General features: G+C 38.0%; 1 protein-coding gene across 10 annotated transcripts in view; it reads left to right on the top strand.

The window, feature by feature from the left end:
* LINGO2 (leucine rich repeat and Ig domain containing 2) overlaps positions 1-15,517 on the top strand; it is a 452,194-nt gene that overhangs the window by 332,771 nt on the left and 103,906 nt on the right. For 5 of the 10 annotated variants that reach the window (XR_010386288.1, XR_010386293.1, XR_010386292.1 and 2 more), the window contains one exon: positions 11,585-13,622. The exons of the other annotated variants lie outside the window; for them this stretch is intronic. The gene's annotated coding sequence lies outside the window, so the exon portion shown is untranslated. Of the gene's footprint in view, positions 1-11,584; positions 13,623-15,517 lie in introns of those variants that run through there. 10 annotated transcript variants of the gene reach the window in all.

The raw sequence follows: 15,517 nt of genomic DNA, 5'->3' as shown, positions 1-15,517 counted from the left end.
GTGTCATAACGATAGTCAGGAAGTGTACAATACTGGAGTGGACTGGAGAGGAGGGCCCCTTCTTTGCGCCCTTCCGCATGAACTGCTGTGCAAATTGCTGTGTCTGTTTGCTGCCTCTGGTAGCTGCGCTCTGGGACATGCACTCTAGGCCTGGCTCTTGTGTAGCCTCTCCCTGTCACCGACTAACAGAGCGCTTGACCCATCCTAATCAAGGGTCAGCAGGTCATACTGTGCTCTGCCAGCTTTCTCCAGGAAAAGCTTATTAAAGTTGGTGAAAAAAGTCCAAATGACCTTATGACACTTACAATGATAGTACAAAGATCGATCTTCTCCTTTGAGCAACATCTCATGCTGCTGCTGCTTCTGGAATAGAACAGCTAATTCATTTTTTGCATCACTTAGTATCTATCATTCTTCAAACTTCTTCAACAATCTGTTTTCTTCCTGAGACTAACCTTTTCATTGTTCAAACCTAGGCCTTTGTCCTAGTTAGAAAGAATTTAATTTGAAATGACAAAGATGATGTGGGTCTCCTAAAGATCAGCATTGCGTCACAGCCTGGTGACATGAAACAACATGGTTCTTGCATCAGTCACTTGCTTCAGTGATGTATGACTATAAGCTGGTGCAGGTCCGGTCATTGTAAATGACGTGGTTAATGAATATGCTTTCTGGCGGTCTCTTTTTTTTTTTTTTTTTTTTTTTTTTTTTTTGTGGGAATCCCTCATGTTGACCCCAGCTACCTCAGTAACCACAGTACTGTTCAGGGAGAATTTCAGGCTGGCAAGATGGCCCTTCTGAAATAGAGGAAGCATAAAATTCTTCTCTGATCTTTTTCTGCATCAGAAAGCTGCTTATTCTTCAGTAGAAATTTGAATTACAGAGAAGCTCGCTTTGGGAAAACTAATTCTGTGCCTATGCATAACTGAGTAATAGTAGTTAGCAAATAATAATTCTTAGTCTAAAAATATGGTGTCAGAGGGAAAGAAGAAGAAATGATAATGACAAGAATGATAAGAAAATCAGAATCCATACATCTTAGGGGCATTGAAAATAAGAAAAAAATTACTTGCCTCCTTTAAAAATGCTTCTGCTGTGAACACACAGCAGAAGCATTTTTGAAATAGGCAATTATTTTTTTATAGCTTTTTCATATAATCTGCTGGCATTTGTATTATCATGATACCTAGGCTATGCTCCAGGACTCTTTTATGCTAGGTGCTGTCTAAGCAGAGAACAGGCAGACTCACTTTTCCCCATAGAGTTTAAAATGGAAGTTTAAGATGAGACAACAGTTGAGAATAGCCATGCTAGGGGAATACAAGATAGTGAGACAATACTGCTCGATATGCCAGGCAGTGATCTTAGCAGTAGCTACTTGATGCTAGTTTTGTACAAGCAATAAAATAAAGGAGAGTTTTAAGGAGATGTTGAAAGTGTTTATAAGCAGTTCTAAAGTTATAAAAGAAAGCATAGAAACAGATGTATATCTTTTATATAGATTAAAATCCAGAAGCATGGAGATGATAATTACATTGCATTAATATAGTGCTATAGTGATGCAACAGGCAATCCAAGCTCAGATGTTCTCCAGCAAGGATTAACCATAGGAGGCCTTGGCATAATAATTTTTTAAGCTTTCAAAGCTTTATAGAATATCAGAGGTTATGGAGGACGTTAATCTCAGCTGACCTTTTCCATGGAAAACTCTGTGTGCTGCAGAACATCCAAAAGGCTCTGCAAGCCATTTTCTCTAAGACAGGCTAGTATTATATTCTTGATTCTGGAACTTTAAGGAAATGGCATCTCCATGAGTCAATTTTCTTCTGCATAAGCAAAAAATGTGAGAAATATTCACAGGAGAATTTTCAGCCAAAGGGGCAGATCTCTAGTTCTAAAAAATAATTGTAGTGACAGGAAGTGAGGAGAAACCTCACCTATTTGCATAAAAGAAAAAATACATGAGAAAGCACCCGGGGATGCTTTTGGGTTAGGGAAGGGAGGAAGGGAGGAAAGCAGGGCAGGACAAGGAAAGGAAGGGAAAGGAAGGGAAGGGAAGGGAAGGGAAGGGAAGGGAAGGGAAGGGAAGGGAAGGGAAGGGAAGGAGAAGAGGAAGGGGAAGAGGAAGGGGAAGAGGAAGGGGAAGAGGAAGGGAAGGGGAAGGGGAGAGGAGGGGAGGGGAGAGGAGGGAAGGGAAGGGAAGAGGAAGGGGAAGAGGAAGGGAAGGAGAAGGGGAGGGGAGGGGAGAGGAGGGAAAGGAAGGGAAGGGAAGGGGAAGAGGAAGGGAAGGGGAAAAGAACTGTTCAGGTCACAAGAGCTGAAAATACCACCATTACCATATATTCTATCATCTGTAACAAAGAAGAGAAGCATAGATACAGGCTCTCTCTCTCTCTCTCTCTCTCAAGATATGTTAATTTTATACAGAGTAAAAAAGAAGGTGTTTTTTTTTTTCCTCAGCAAAAATTTTGGGCAAAATGTGGATTTCTTTTTTTCATATTGCTTTATCTGGTTTGCATCTGTGTCTGAGAGAAGACAGCCTTCTGGAAGTTCAGTTTCTTAGGCCAAAAAGTTATCACCACAGATAGTGAGATTTCTTGAGGCCATTCCACAGGAGTTAAAGAATAGATGTGGGAGAAAAAACAGGTTCCCATTCCTAGGGTGAAACTTTAAAGCTATCAAGCTCAACACAATAAGACATCTGTGTCACTTAATGTCAAAATTCAAATGTGTTTCCACTAATACTTACTCCATACTGAAATTTACTAATGATCTGATTCAATATTAGTGCAATATTTTCACCCAGAAAAGCATGAAGAAGTTTACTGAGACTTCCTCTGAAGTTCAACACTAAATTTTGGGGTTGCTGACAATAGTACTGTTATCACAGAAAAATCAAAACTACATTTCAGTTGATACTGGAAAACAATTAAACTATACTTTTGAGAGGTTTTTTTTCCTTAATTACGGTAGGTTAAAGTGAGAATTTTTCTGTCAATCATACCCATTAAACACTTTAAAAGTAATTAAAAATATTGTAAAGAGCAGAGAGGGAAAAACATTCTTGTTATTAAAGAGAGATATTTATTCTGCCTATTTGAAGCTCAGTTTAAATGTGCTTTTTTCTTTGAATAAAAAACAAAAAGCCAATTTGATGTTAATGATGAGGGAAGAATATTTTTATTTCTGACTGAAAGGATTATAGTTCATCCTTTCTTTATGAAGAAGAGTAAGTAAAAATAATTATTTTTGCATCCTTGCCATCTCATTAGGCATTTGATGTAAAAGTCTCTTCAATAAAAAACTCCAAGTAGGTTTTTTTTCTTTTTGCAAGGGTGGACTGAAGAAGGCTTATTATTTCCATTAGGCTTTAGAATTTGATTATTCAATCAACCTACTTCAATCCAGGAACTCTTTTATGATTCAGTAATTTAGTGATGCTTCTTGGTTTGTGTCACAATTGTTAAAGAAAAAAAAAGCTTAAAAAAAAAAATCATCAAAAAGGGATTGTTAGCCCCTTCCAGCTGCCCTTTCTTCTCTGGCTTGTATGACTCTTGGAGGGAGTAACACATGCTGGGGAGGGGAGAATCCTAAAAAACAGAAGCATGACAGAGGAGTCAGTGCAGACTAGTGCTTCTGCTTGAATAAATGTTAAGCTACACAAGGTTAAATTAGTTATTTTTCCTCTTTGTATCTTTAGCAATTCTGCACTCTAGAAGAGCTACCCTGGAAATTGATTTCTCTCCACTGTACTTAACAGAGAGCCTGGAAAGGGATTGTAGCAGTATTAGGGTGAGCTTTACTTTACATAGCTGGGATATATGCTTCAGCCACTATGCTAATTGTTCTTCAGAGGTCCTTTAGATGGCTAACTCCTGTCAAAACCAAGGAGAATTCAGAGCCTAAATAATCTTGTAGATCTGTTTCAAAGAGGCTATGAAATATAGAATTATGGATCATAGTCTTACGTCAATAGGCTATTGCACATTAATAGCAAAACTTGAAATATGCATTTATAGCTGGCTTTATGGTCACTGAATGCTGTAGATTTATTCCTAGAGAAGCTGACAACACAGGCTATCTGTCCCGATCCAATATCGGAGGGGTTTCATTACGATCCCAAGGACGAGATTAAGACACTAAAACCGGTCAAATATCGTACAACCATTCAACTTTATTTTCCACGAAGTGGGGAGAAAAGGTGGGGAAAGGCAAAGGGGAGATGAAGGGAAGAGGGGAACAAGGGTAAGGGGAAAAGATAGAGAAAGTTGGAAAAGGAGAGGAGAAGCTAGCTACCACCACTCCGAGTCCGATGATGTTCTGCCGACTCCGTTCGAATTACAGCTCAGGCTGGGTGCCTCCGAAAAGGGACCCCGAACAAAGAAATCCCTGGGCAATTATACTTTCCAATCTAAGCTCTCCACCCTTCATGCAGTAGTTTGGACCAATAATAATATTTAGGTCTGGGGTCTCCTGCTCCTTATTGGGTCCCTAGGTAGGTTGTTTACTGTTGCAGTTTCTGCTGACAGATGCGTTTTCATTCTTCGGGTCCTGCCCTTGTCTTTCAGGGCTCTGACAAATTAGTACTGCCCCAGCAGTGATAGTAGGTGTTATCTCCCAAGGTCCAGACAAAGGGAATATAATCTGTACCCCGAGATAGTCCAGACCGCCCCCGCAATCAGCACTGTTTCAGCAGCGAGAGGAGGCCCTGCTCCCCAGGGTCCCAGCACCTAAGAAAGTCTCACTTCAAAGCCTTGACATCCTCCCTTTCGGAGTGTGAAGCACAGGAATGCAGACTGCTTGTAACTCCCTTATCTTTCCAGTCTGCACCAGCTCTGGGGCCCTTTCTCACTGAACTAGGAGTGCGGCCTAAGGCTTCAGCAGATTTAGCTACTCATGCTAAGCAAGTTTTATAGAAGTTGTGCTAAGCGGCAATAATTTACAGTCCAGGTCCCAAAGTCTCCACCTGATGGTGGTCTGGTTCAGCGCAGGCTCGGTGTGTCCCGGGTGGTCGCAGGGAGACCATTTCAGGGGTTGCAGCAGCTCAGTCCTGTTTCCACTGGGAACACATGGCTTGTTCAGGGTTATGGTGTGCTTGCACCTTATGTACCAAGAAATGTTTAAGGCAAAAGTTCACTCATCTGTCCACCACACTATCAGAAATTTCTAGGGTGCCTCCTTATGGCTAGAACAGGAGATTTGAGAGGCAAGCCTGGCATGCTTTTATGTCTTGAGATAAAGCTAAACCTTTCTAGCAAGGTAAGGAAACAAATGGAGGTTACCAGTTTCTTTTACTGGTTCCCTAATAGCTGGGATGGAGATGGGTGAGAAAGTGGGGTAAATGAACCCCTGTGGTCACTCACTGCTTGCATACTGTACATGCCAGAGCTCTTTTAACACAATTTAATTCTGCTTACACTAAAGACTACCTGAATGACTTCAGTGGTCTAGAGTCAAATGCTGAGGAGTATAGAAGCTCTCATGTAACTCATAAACACATTGAAAAAAAAAAAAAAAAAAAACCAATGCTGAGGCTGGAAAGAGTTCAGCTATGATGTTTTGCAGTGCTAGATTGCTAAATTAACTAACTTGTTAGACTAAGTCTGAGTGTTAATGATTGATGCTTTAAAGTACACAACATTGAGTATTTTTTGTTAGTTGAATTAATATTTAGTTCCAGATTCTGTGATTAAGAACATGCCCAAATTTAGGTTCCTGGATTTTGGCTAATTCAAGGACCTGCTTCGCAGTATCTGATGGGAAACTGCCCTAGAGAGCAAACCTTTTTGATGTTCAAGGGCAGCTTCCTCAGAAGAGAAACACAGTCCATCTCAATATGCAGAAAGTCAAGCAAGAGAGGCAGAAGGCTAGCAAGGAAAAATGTGGAGTTCCTGACTGAGGTCACATATGGAAAAGGCAGTACACAGTAAGTGGAATTGAGGACAGGTTATTCAGAAGGAATATTTTTGATTGAGCATGGCTTATATATGTTGGGGTGGAGTTAGGAAAGGAAAAACTCAACTGACATTGAAACAAGCAAGGGCAAGATCAGGGGTTTCCTTGTAAAAAAAAGAGTAAGGAAAATCTGGACCCATTGCTCCATGGAGCAAGGGAACTAGTGACCAGTATGTTTTTTGCAATGCCTTTTTGCCTCAGTTTTCACTGGTAAGATCTGCCTTAGGCCACTTAGGTCTGTAAACCTCCTAGCAGAGTCTGTGGGAATGAGGCAGCCACAGGAGAGAGGGATTGAGGGAGCCTTCAGCCACTGAGACACACACAAGTCCATGGGACCAAACAGGATGCATCCAAGAGTGCTCCAGTGTCTGTGCCTGCCCCATGCCAGGGAGCCCAAACCTGCACTCAACACTGCAGGTGCAGTCTCAGCAGCGCCAAGCAGTGGGGCACAGTCTCTTCCCCGGACCAGCTGGCTGCCCCAGGCTAATGCAGCCCAGGTTGCAGAATGCCTTCTTCACCACTGGTGTCCAGCCAGTTGGCCCCAGCCTGTCCTGCTACAGGGGATGACGGTATTCCAATGGCTGGGCTTTATGCTGGCCGTTTGTGAACTCCAAGAGACTCCCATCAGCCCATTTCTCCAGCCTCTCCAGGTCCCTCTGAACAGCAGCCTTGCCCTCTGGCACATTGACTGCTCCTCTCATTCTGGTGTCATCTCATCAACTTGCACTCCTGATCACCACCTTTCAAGCCCAAGTGCCCAACCGGCTTTCCATCCATATTTTATTCTCTTATCCAAATCAGATCTCACCAATTTAGTGACAAGGACACTGTGATATTGCATCAAAGGCCTTGCTAAGGTCTGGATGCACAACAACCAGTGCTGTCCCCTCAACCAAAGTAAAGTGTCAGTCACCTCACTGTAGAAGGTAGGCAGGATGGTCAGGCAGGATTTGCCCTTGGTAAACCCATGGTGGCTGCTCACAGTCACCTTCTTGTCCATCCTGTGGCTGGAAATGGCTTCCATGGGAATTTTCTCCATCACCTTCCCAGGGACTGAGATGAGCTGACTAGCCTGAAGTCACAGATCCTTCTCTTGCCCTTCTCAAAGATGCTTATGATGTTTGCTTTCTTAACATTTTTGCTTCATTTCTAACCATAAGCTAAAGAGGAACCTGAACAGAATAAAAATTGAGAATTTTTGAAAGAGAATTAAGTGTACTTTCTTCCTTATAAGAGGCTTGAGCCTCACACAGCCAGCTTGGGCTTTGAAAGCTTCTTGTAGAGCCCGGCTTGCTCTTTTTATGTGTTTCACTAGTCTTGTCCCCGATACACCCTCACTTAATTTTGACATATGTTTAAAAAGGGGAGAAATTCTGTTGTTTTGAAAGTTAGCATTTGCTTCAGTGCCTTGATTGATCAGGACCACTGTTTTCTAAATAGCCTCCATCAGTTCATCATTTTACATTCTGAATCATAGTTTGATTTCCTACTGCAAATATCTTTTTAGAGCATTTGGTAGCATAATGGCAGCATTGCAACTACAACAGAGTTGTAGTTTGGTTTTCTGTTAAAGCCTTGATGTTCAGGAGATAGAGATTTCAATCAGTGCTGACCTGAATCAAGTTTCTACTTTTATCATAGCACTGAAAGGGTTTCAAATTTCATCACTAGTTTTAGAGCTGATCTATATCAAAATAGATCTTACTAACCTTCCTGAAGCTCTGTAAAGAAATATGCTTTACTGATGAATGCTTAAGAATGACTTTGGTTGAAAAAAAAAAAAAGCTATTCTGATTTCCTGTTTTTTCAGTCCTCCCCTGCTTCCTTTTCTATAAGGTCTTAGTAATATAAAGTCTATAAGACTAAAAAAAGTAAGTAAACTGTAGCACATGGATTTTATCCATTATTAAGTGAAATATCTTCCAGTCCATTCATGTGAATGTATATGCCAAAATGTTGTTTGCCATCTACCATGAGAAAACTGTATGTATAGAATGAAATAAACCACAGACTCACTGCTGCCAAGATATTTTGATCTTTGTGCTATTGTTGATATGACACTGGGTTTTTTTGAGAGCTAATGGTTTTAAACAAAATAAATTACTGATTTGCTTGTGAGTGCTTCAGGATGACTTCTTGTAGTCAAAGCTGAAGTGTTTTCTGTGTAAATGAATCAAGACTGACAAAAGCAGCAAGACTGCAGGCATCTCTATTTTGTTTAGTCAACATGTCTTAGCCACAATGTTATCAAACTGCTCAGACAAGAGCTTCTCATCATCTGGGAGTTTTTATTTAATCTGCATCGCAAAACAGTGTTAGCAGATAGAAGTCTAACCTTCTTAGTATCTTGTACCAAATACACTTTAAAAAGCATTATAGTTTATTAACATTGGTACCAGCCATAGTCATTCTTCATGCATTTTGCTCACAGCAATTTTGTAAGCGATTGAGCAGCTTTAACCTGACCTAGCACAAGCATACAATGGAAAAATTCATACCCAGAGCTACTCAGATCGTAGCCTCCCAACCAGATTAAAATAATGTGTATTTCGCTGAACTTTCACCAACCTCCTGGATGTCCTCTCACCTCTGTTTCTCCAGGGTTCCTATATTTCTTGGCATTTTTCAAAATTTTCAGAAGGTAGCAGCAGGGTGCTGAGGATGCTTCATTCATGAAATGTTTGGGCTTCATATCAGAGCAAAAGTTGCTATAACGTTTCTTCCCAGGGATCCTAGTGAAATTGTCTCTTTGACTCTAAGTAGTAATAATCTAGTATTATCATAGTTCTTCTACCCCATAATTTTTTATTATTAGAAAAATACTGTACCTTACCTGCTCTGCATTTTACAGCTTGTTATATTGCTATTACAGTACTGCCCGTTACTTTATTAGTATCATGCTAGGCCAGACAAGGAAGTTGCTGTTTAAAGGTATTCCTCCAAGAGCGATTTGGAGCCACTATTAGATATCAGAGAGCACAGCCAGATTAAAACTGCTTTCATTTTGCAAAATTAAAAAAAAAAAAAAAAAAAAAAAACAGAATAGATTTTGTGAAACCTCAGAGGTGAGTGGCTATGGACATTCTTTCAAAAGTGCATTAAGGAACATGATTATGTGAATCCAAGGTAGGACTTTAACAAAGTGATGGGATAGGAGTGCAAGTGACCATTCCTTCTGTTATCACCTGTGTTAATAGTGAAAAAATAATCTATTTTTTATTCTCATCCTCAGGTTAGATTCAACTAATGCTCTGAGAATTTTAAATGCAGGTCAACAGCTTGTTTGCTGTGCAGTAATTATATTGAGTGTACCAGGTTATTGGTTGTTGGTTGTCTTAAATAGCTGGACAAGAAGGTTTTTATTGCTTCTGCAAGACCTAGTAGCTATGTGCAGAGTATGGTACCCAACGAAGTACTATTGTAACAGCAGTGATTGTACTGCTTTGATTGACTGATCTGTCTATGAAGCAATACATGAAAACAGTGCAGGTCTCTTGAATCTTCTAAAATTAAGCCATATGTAGTGCATACTTCATGGGAATAATGCTTATTTAAAAATCATTTACTCCCTGGAACAGTATGAGTGATTCATCCACAAGTTAACAATGTTGTACCTGTTGTTGTTTTTCAGGCAGAAGATCAATAAATGTGAATGACTTGAAAAACTAATAACCTTTTAATATCCATTGTTGGAGAAAGTCTAAGAATTGTCTTTACACTGAGAGAATCTCAGAAGTTGGTATCTAGCTTCATTACTAATGTCAGTGGTCAGTAAAAAGGGTAGACAGGCTTCAGAAATGATGGTGCTTTATTTAACCATTCCCACTTGCAGTGTTAAGGCTCTAAACTTCTTGTAGGTCATTTATGTCTTGTAAGCCAAAAACGTCCCAAATTGCTTCTTTGTTACTGGTAAACAGCTAGACCACATTTTGATGATCAATACCTTTCTTCAGTAACAGGCAATAGACGAAATAGAACATAATAAGAATACATGAAAATAAATTGGTAATAAGTCTCCATACTTGTAAAACTGACCTTTCTAACAGCACAGCATTCCAGGAAACTATCCTTTGTGGCTTGGTGCATAAATTGACTTAGCTCTTTTATTTTCATTTTTTGTGGGGGATTTTGATTCCACAGTCTTTTTCTTTAAAGTTACTGTCCCTGTTTACAGTGGCAAGTGCTAAATGTTTAGCATTTTCAAAAATCTGGTCTATAAAGCAGGATCAGAACTCAAGTGCTATGCTAGTGTAGAGTATTTCTTACAACTGCCTTTGTAATAGGCCATACAGCACAATCAGTGGATAACCCATTTATAAATTCTTTATTTTTCTTACATCAGTATCTGACATTCGCTCTCCTGTTATAATACTCCTAAATGTGTTTTTTGTACCTGCCCATTCGTATAAAATAAAAGCAACAAGACTATGATAGAATGGAAGAACCCCTTCTGTCCTATACTGTAATGAATATTACATATTTTTTATATGCGGTAAACTAGTAGTTGTTAGTGGGACTGAGGGATACACTGGGGGAAAAAAACAAATAAATTGTTGTTCTAAAACAAAATTTTAATAAATCACAGAAATAAAATTAAATGCATCAATTGTATTTCAGTTTCACTGTCAAATATCCTAATTCAGCAAAACTCCTAACAAGAGGCAGAGACTGCTTGTTCAGTTATGTGGCTTGGAAAACCCAAGATCTTCATTTGTGTTTGTAAATTATTGCTTCTTTTTTGCATGTTCTATCAGTGAGCTACCAGGTGTGTTTTACAAGTGAGAGTTGAAATCCCTGATTCACTGAAGTCAGTGGGAATTTTGCCACGGGCTTCAGCAAGGAAGTATGTGGCTGGTTTCACCAAAAGAGCATAAATGTCAAAGTCTGATTAATGAGATTTTACTATGAGTTTTGCAGAGTATATGTACATCCCAGTATGTGTAGGGATTTTGAAAATGGGGCTTAAATAGTCATCAGAAACCTAAAAATGGTAGGCTACCTAACAGGAATGCATGCGATTAAAATGGTACTGTTGCTGAAACTGTTGTGAAGAGTGACATTAATAAATTAGATACATAATCTAGAAAACATCAGGTAGGAACAGAGAACTAATATTGTGTCTGTATATAGCATAAATGAGGCTATTATTGATGTTTATGGTTCAGAAAGATTGCTAAAAAATTGGAAAAAGGCTATATGAAAAAGTAGTAGAGGTAAGAGTTTACCCTATTTTTCACCTCCAGATGTTGTATTAAGGACTGAACTTACTTTTGTCTACTCTAGTAGAGTGATTTGTAATAGATAGCTATTTGTAATAGAACAGCAAAAATGGTGGAACTACTTTTAACATTAGTGCTAATTAACAGTAATTAACATCAGATAATGTAATAATTAACCAGGGAATAATGGTAGTCATTCTATTACAAAATCCAGGAACTGAAGATACACTCGACATTAGAATGGAGTCAATTGTTTATCAGCTCTTGCTAAAGTTAATTATATAAATTTTTCTGCAGCTGTGCATATCAGGAAGAAATGTTAATAACTATGTCACAGCTACAGATAGTAGAAAGTCCATCTAAGAGTCATATAAGAATGTTTTTTTGTTTTGTTTTGTTTTATCTTTTAGGAAGAAGTATAACACTTTTCGTTCTATGAAAATAAAATAATAAAAAAGTACCCTAAAACCCAAGAAAGGAGGAGACCAAAAAAATATGGACAGTGCTTGTTGTTTTAAAACAGTTATGCTTTATAAATTGTTGGATTAAATTTCTTTTGTGTTATAATGGTTGTAGCTATGCTTATTAAAACTCTTTGCTGTATTTACTTTTAGTGATACCAATGAGATGAGACTATAGTACCATGTAATTAATTTATGCATATAAATGAACTGAAATTTAGCAAAAACTGAAATAAAATAATAAGAAAATACTTAAAAGTCCAATATTTCTTGCATTCATTGGCACTATATGTGTTCTGAATCACTGAACTTTAGAAGAGAAAAAAATAACAAGGAATTATTGTTTCATATCACATGCAAGATATTAGTGAAGCCTGCTGAGCTAGTAGGGAGCAACAGCCATAACAAAAAAGAAGTGAAGACATGGTAGAGAAATTAAATAACTTGGTTGATGGAACATTAGTAAAGGCAAAAGAGTGAGTTGTGTAAATAAACAATGCAGATAAGAGCAACAAATTCTCAGGTCTAGATGATATTCATCTAAGAAATCAGAGGAAAATGAACAATGGATCTGATCTTCTAAGATTAATATATGCCTTTCTCTTAAAATGAGCTACTGTCTCATATGACCTTCCTATATGAACTTGGAAAAGCTTCTCAGCTTCTATAATAAGCCTATCACTTGTTAGATAATGTAATAGTAACCTTTAAGATCTTAGATGTCATTCTTGCTCTGTACCTCTAAAGACAGCAAACAGTGTATCACTACAGAAACAAGAAATGGCACCCATTTTGAAACGGAAATTGAGGTAGAGATACCTTAATACCCAATGATAGGCTTATTAGAAATGTGTGGAATGGAGATTTCTCTTGGAGAGACTTCTCAGAATGAAAAGTTTTTCTTTATGTGAAAGAAACAGTTGTTAAAGCTGTTTTTCCTGAAAATTTTACATATTCAGGAAATAGCATGTAAGTGTTCAACTGCTTCCAGGGAAGCTGAGTCTATCTTGCTCTTAGGAACAAGATATTTCTTCATGCATTTATATTTACAAGGCAACCTATGGTGGCAGCAGAAAGATCATCTGATGCAAGAGGAAAAGAAAAAATAAATAATCAATAGTAAGGAAAATGAACTGTATAAATTTGGTGCTTAGTGAAACATTATTTCAGACAGTCTGGAGAGCTTAACAGAATCAGGAAGGATTTGTATTAGTCTGTTCTTATTAAATGTGAAATGTTATTTGTTTGAGTCACATTAAAACAAGGCACTCTAGATAAAATCTGATGTGATTTTATTTATTTATTTTGTTGAGTTTTGTTTGAATACCAGTCTAGGTGGTACTCAGTTTTAAAAAACATTTTCTGTCATTATATCTGAAGAGAATACTGGGCGAATTCCCTGCTCAAACCAGAAAAAAGCAAATGCTTGTGTGCCCCTGAGCTCTCTCTCATCTAGGGCCTTACAGCATAGCTCTGTACAGAGGGGATTCCCCACACTACATAGCTTCTGGTGTCAAATCAGTCTGCACTGTGCATTATGCATAGTCCGTCTCAAATAAAAGTGAAAGAATGAAAGCACTGTTGATCTCATCGACCATTCCTGAAAATAAGCACAATGTGATTCAGCTCTGCTGTTTCCAACAGTGACCTTATTTATTTTTATATTTATTTGTTTCTCTTCTCTTCTGCCGAAGTGACTTTGTATTTCTTCTCCTAAAAAGATAAGTCTCCCAGTTTGCTCTCTGATATGAGTTGGCTCTCTTTCCTTCAGACTTTAGAGATCTCATTTTTAGAAATGTATTACATAATTCCTAACAACAATCACACTGAGTGAGCAAAAATAATTGCTCCCTCCCTGCCACAGCTGAAATTACTCAGTGATTTTCAATTTTGGCTGAGCTGTGGTCATTAATGGGGAAAAAAAAACAATCATATTCTTCTCAGAAACATTAATATCCTTGTGAGGAAATCATTTAGCTGTAATAAACTGGCCCAGTATTTTTTCTGAAAATATTTTAAACAAATGCTTACAGAGATTATGAAAATAAAAATCGTTACGAAAGTCCAGAACAAATTTCTGACTTTTTCTTGCTGAGTTTTATATTTCTGAGTAGATACATCAAAAAAAAATAGCACAGTTTTGACAAGTAAAAGCATCAGAATTAGGCCTTATGAAGTGACTTTTTGACTCGGAATAAAAATATAAATATGTTTTCTAGCCATCACATTGAAATTAGTAATAGGCTGAAAGGAAAGAATCATGGATAAATGTCAAACATTGCTTGTGCACTTACAATAATATCTTCATTAAAAAATTATCAGTTAGTGGCTTGATTTGATGAATTCTTGATATTTGACACTGACTTTCAGAAATGCTGATCTAGCAAAAAAACAAGAGATGTAATTTATTTTAGGCAGAATGTGGTGGTGTTAACATTTTTGAGTTATCACAGATGTGTATCTTTTAAAATGGATAAATATATTTTTCCATAATTTGATGTGATTTTTTTTCTTTTCTTCAGAAAACACACACGAAAGTGTACTCTCCTTATGCACGCACACAAATGTAAACGTGTAAGTTTGTTGCTTAGAGTGATTAGGCTGCCTAGCTTCCAAACTATAGGGTTTGAAATTCAGGATTGAAAGTGTTATCTATTTCAAGCTTCCATTTACATTATTGCCATATAGTGTGTGTTTCTAATATTCTGTGACGTTTAAGTGCCAGTGCAGCAGCAATGTAAACACAGCAGGAGCACTGAGGTAAGAGTCCAAAAATGTGATAATTAGTTTATTTTAAATTTTAGTATTTGTATTTTAAAAGAGGTGCATTGATATTAACTAGCTACGCTTAACAATCACTTTATAAAGTATTTCTAAAACATTCTTTTCTTTCTGCTCTTGAATCATTTAACACAATTTATCCTGCTAAATCTACTTCATTATTATGCTTTAATTTATTTATAGAACATCTATGTTCATTTGCATCAGTGCACTCTAAGGGAAAAAAATGAAATGACATTGTATGGGAAAGTGCAGAAGAATGTCGAGGAGATAGACGATGGAAGCTAGGCAGACCGTTCTGTGGGAAAAGGAGCATCAACAGGGCATGTTGATCCATAGTCACATAGTTGAGCCTGTGCCAGGGTGGCGCTGCACCTGGGCTTTGAATCGAGAATAACAATGAGCTCAACATGCTTACTGTGCATGTGTATGGTACATAAAAACTTCATCCAGTCCCCCCCACCACCCCCCACGGTGTTCTTCACCCTGGACCAATGGTCAGCAGTGCCAGGGATCCCCTGCTCCATTATTGCCTCGATCGGGAAAACACCGGGGAACCCCCGTTCAGACGCAGAGGTAATAAATGTTCCATATCAACCATCATATGCCTTGTGTTTGTGTATCCGTCACTGCTGGGAGTCCAGGCGGTGCTCCCGCCTCACCCTTACAGACATGAACACCATAAAGTCATGAAAATGAGGACCCAGCATCTTCAAAGTCATGCTGCCTTCGTATTTTGTTTGTACTTATTCTTAGAACCAAGTGCAAAAAGCATTGCCAGATCAGCCAGTGTTTGTTTGTTGTTTTCATCTTCAAATGTAGACTTACTTATCTTAGAAGAATATCACTTTATTTCTAAGCAGCTTAATCATTTTTGAAGTGCTTCAAAACATAAAAACATACAATAGGACTCAAGGTTATAACTTGTTCCATAAATTAGAAGAGTAATCCAAAAGTTTTAGTCCACAAATCACTAGTTTTTTATTTTGACTACCAAGGAGATAATAAATCATTCTGAAATAATGTTGGCATTTAGATATTCAGCCTACATGACAATTTAACATCCTGCTCTATATAATGTCTTCTGAATTGTCATTTTGC

The sequence above is a fragment of the Dromaius novaehollandiae genome, chromosome Z (assembly GCF_036370855.1).
Source record: "Dromaius novaehollandiae isolate bDroNov1 chromosome Z, bDroNov1.hap1, whole genome shotgun sequence".
Classification (NCBI taxonomy): domain Eukaryota; kingdom Metazoa; phylum Chordata; class Aves; order Casuariiformes; family Dromaiidae; genus Dromaius; species Dromaius novaehollandiae.
This window is presented reverse-complemented; position numbering and strand designations above follow the sequence as displayed.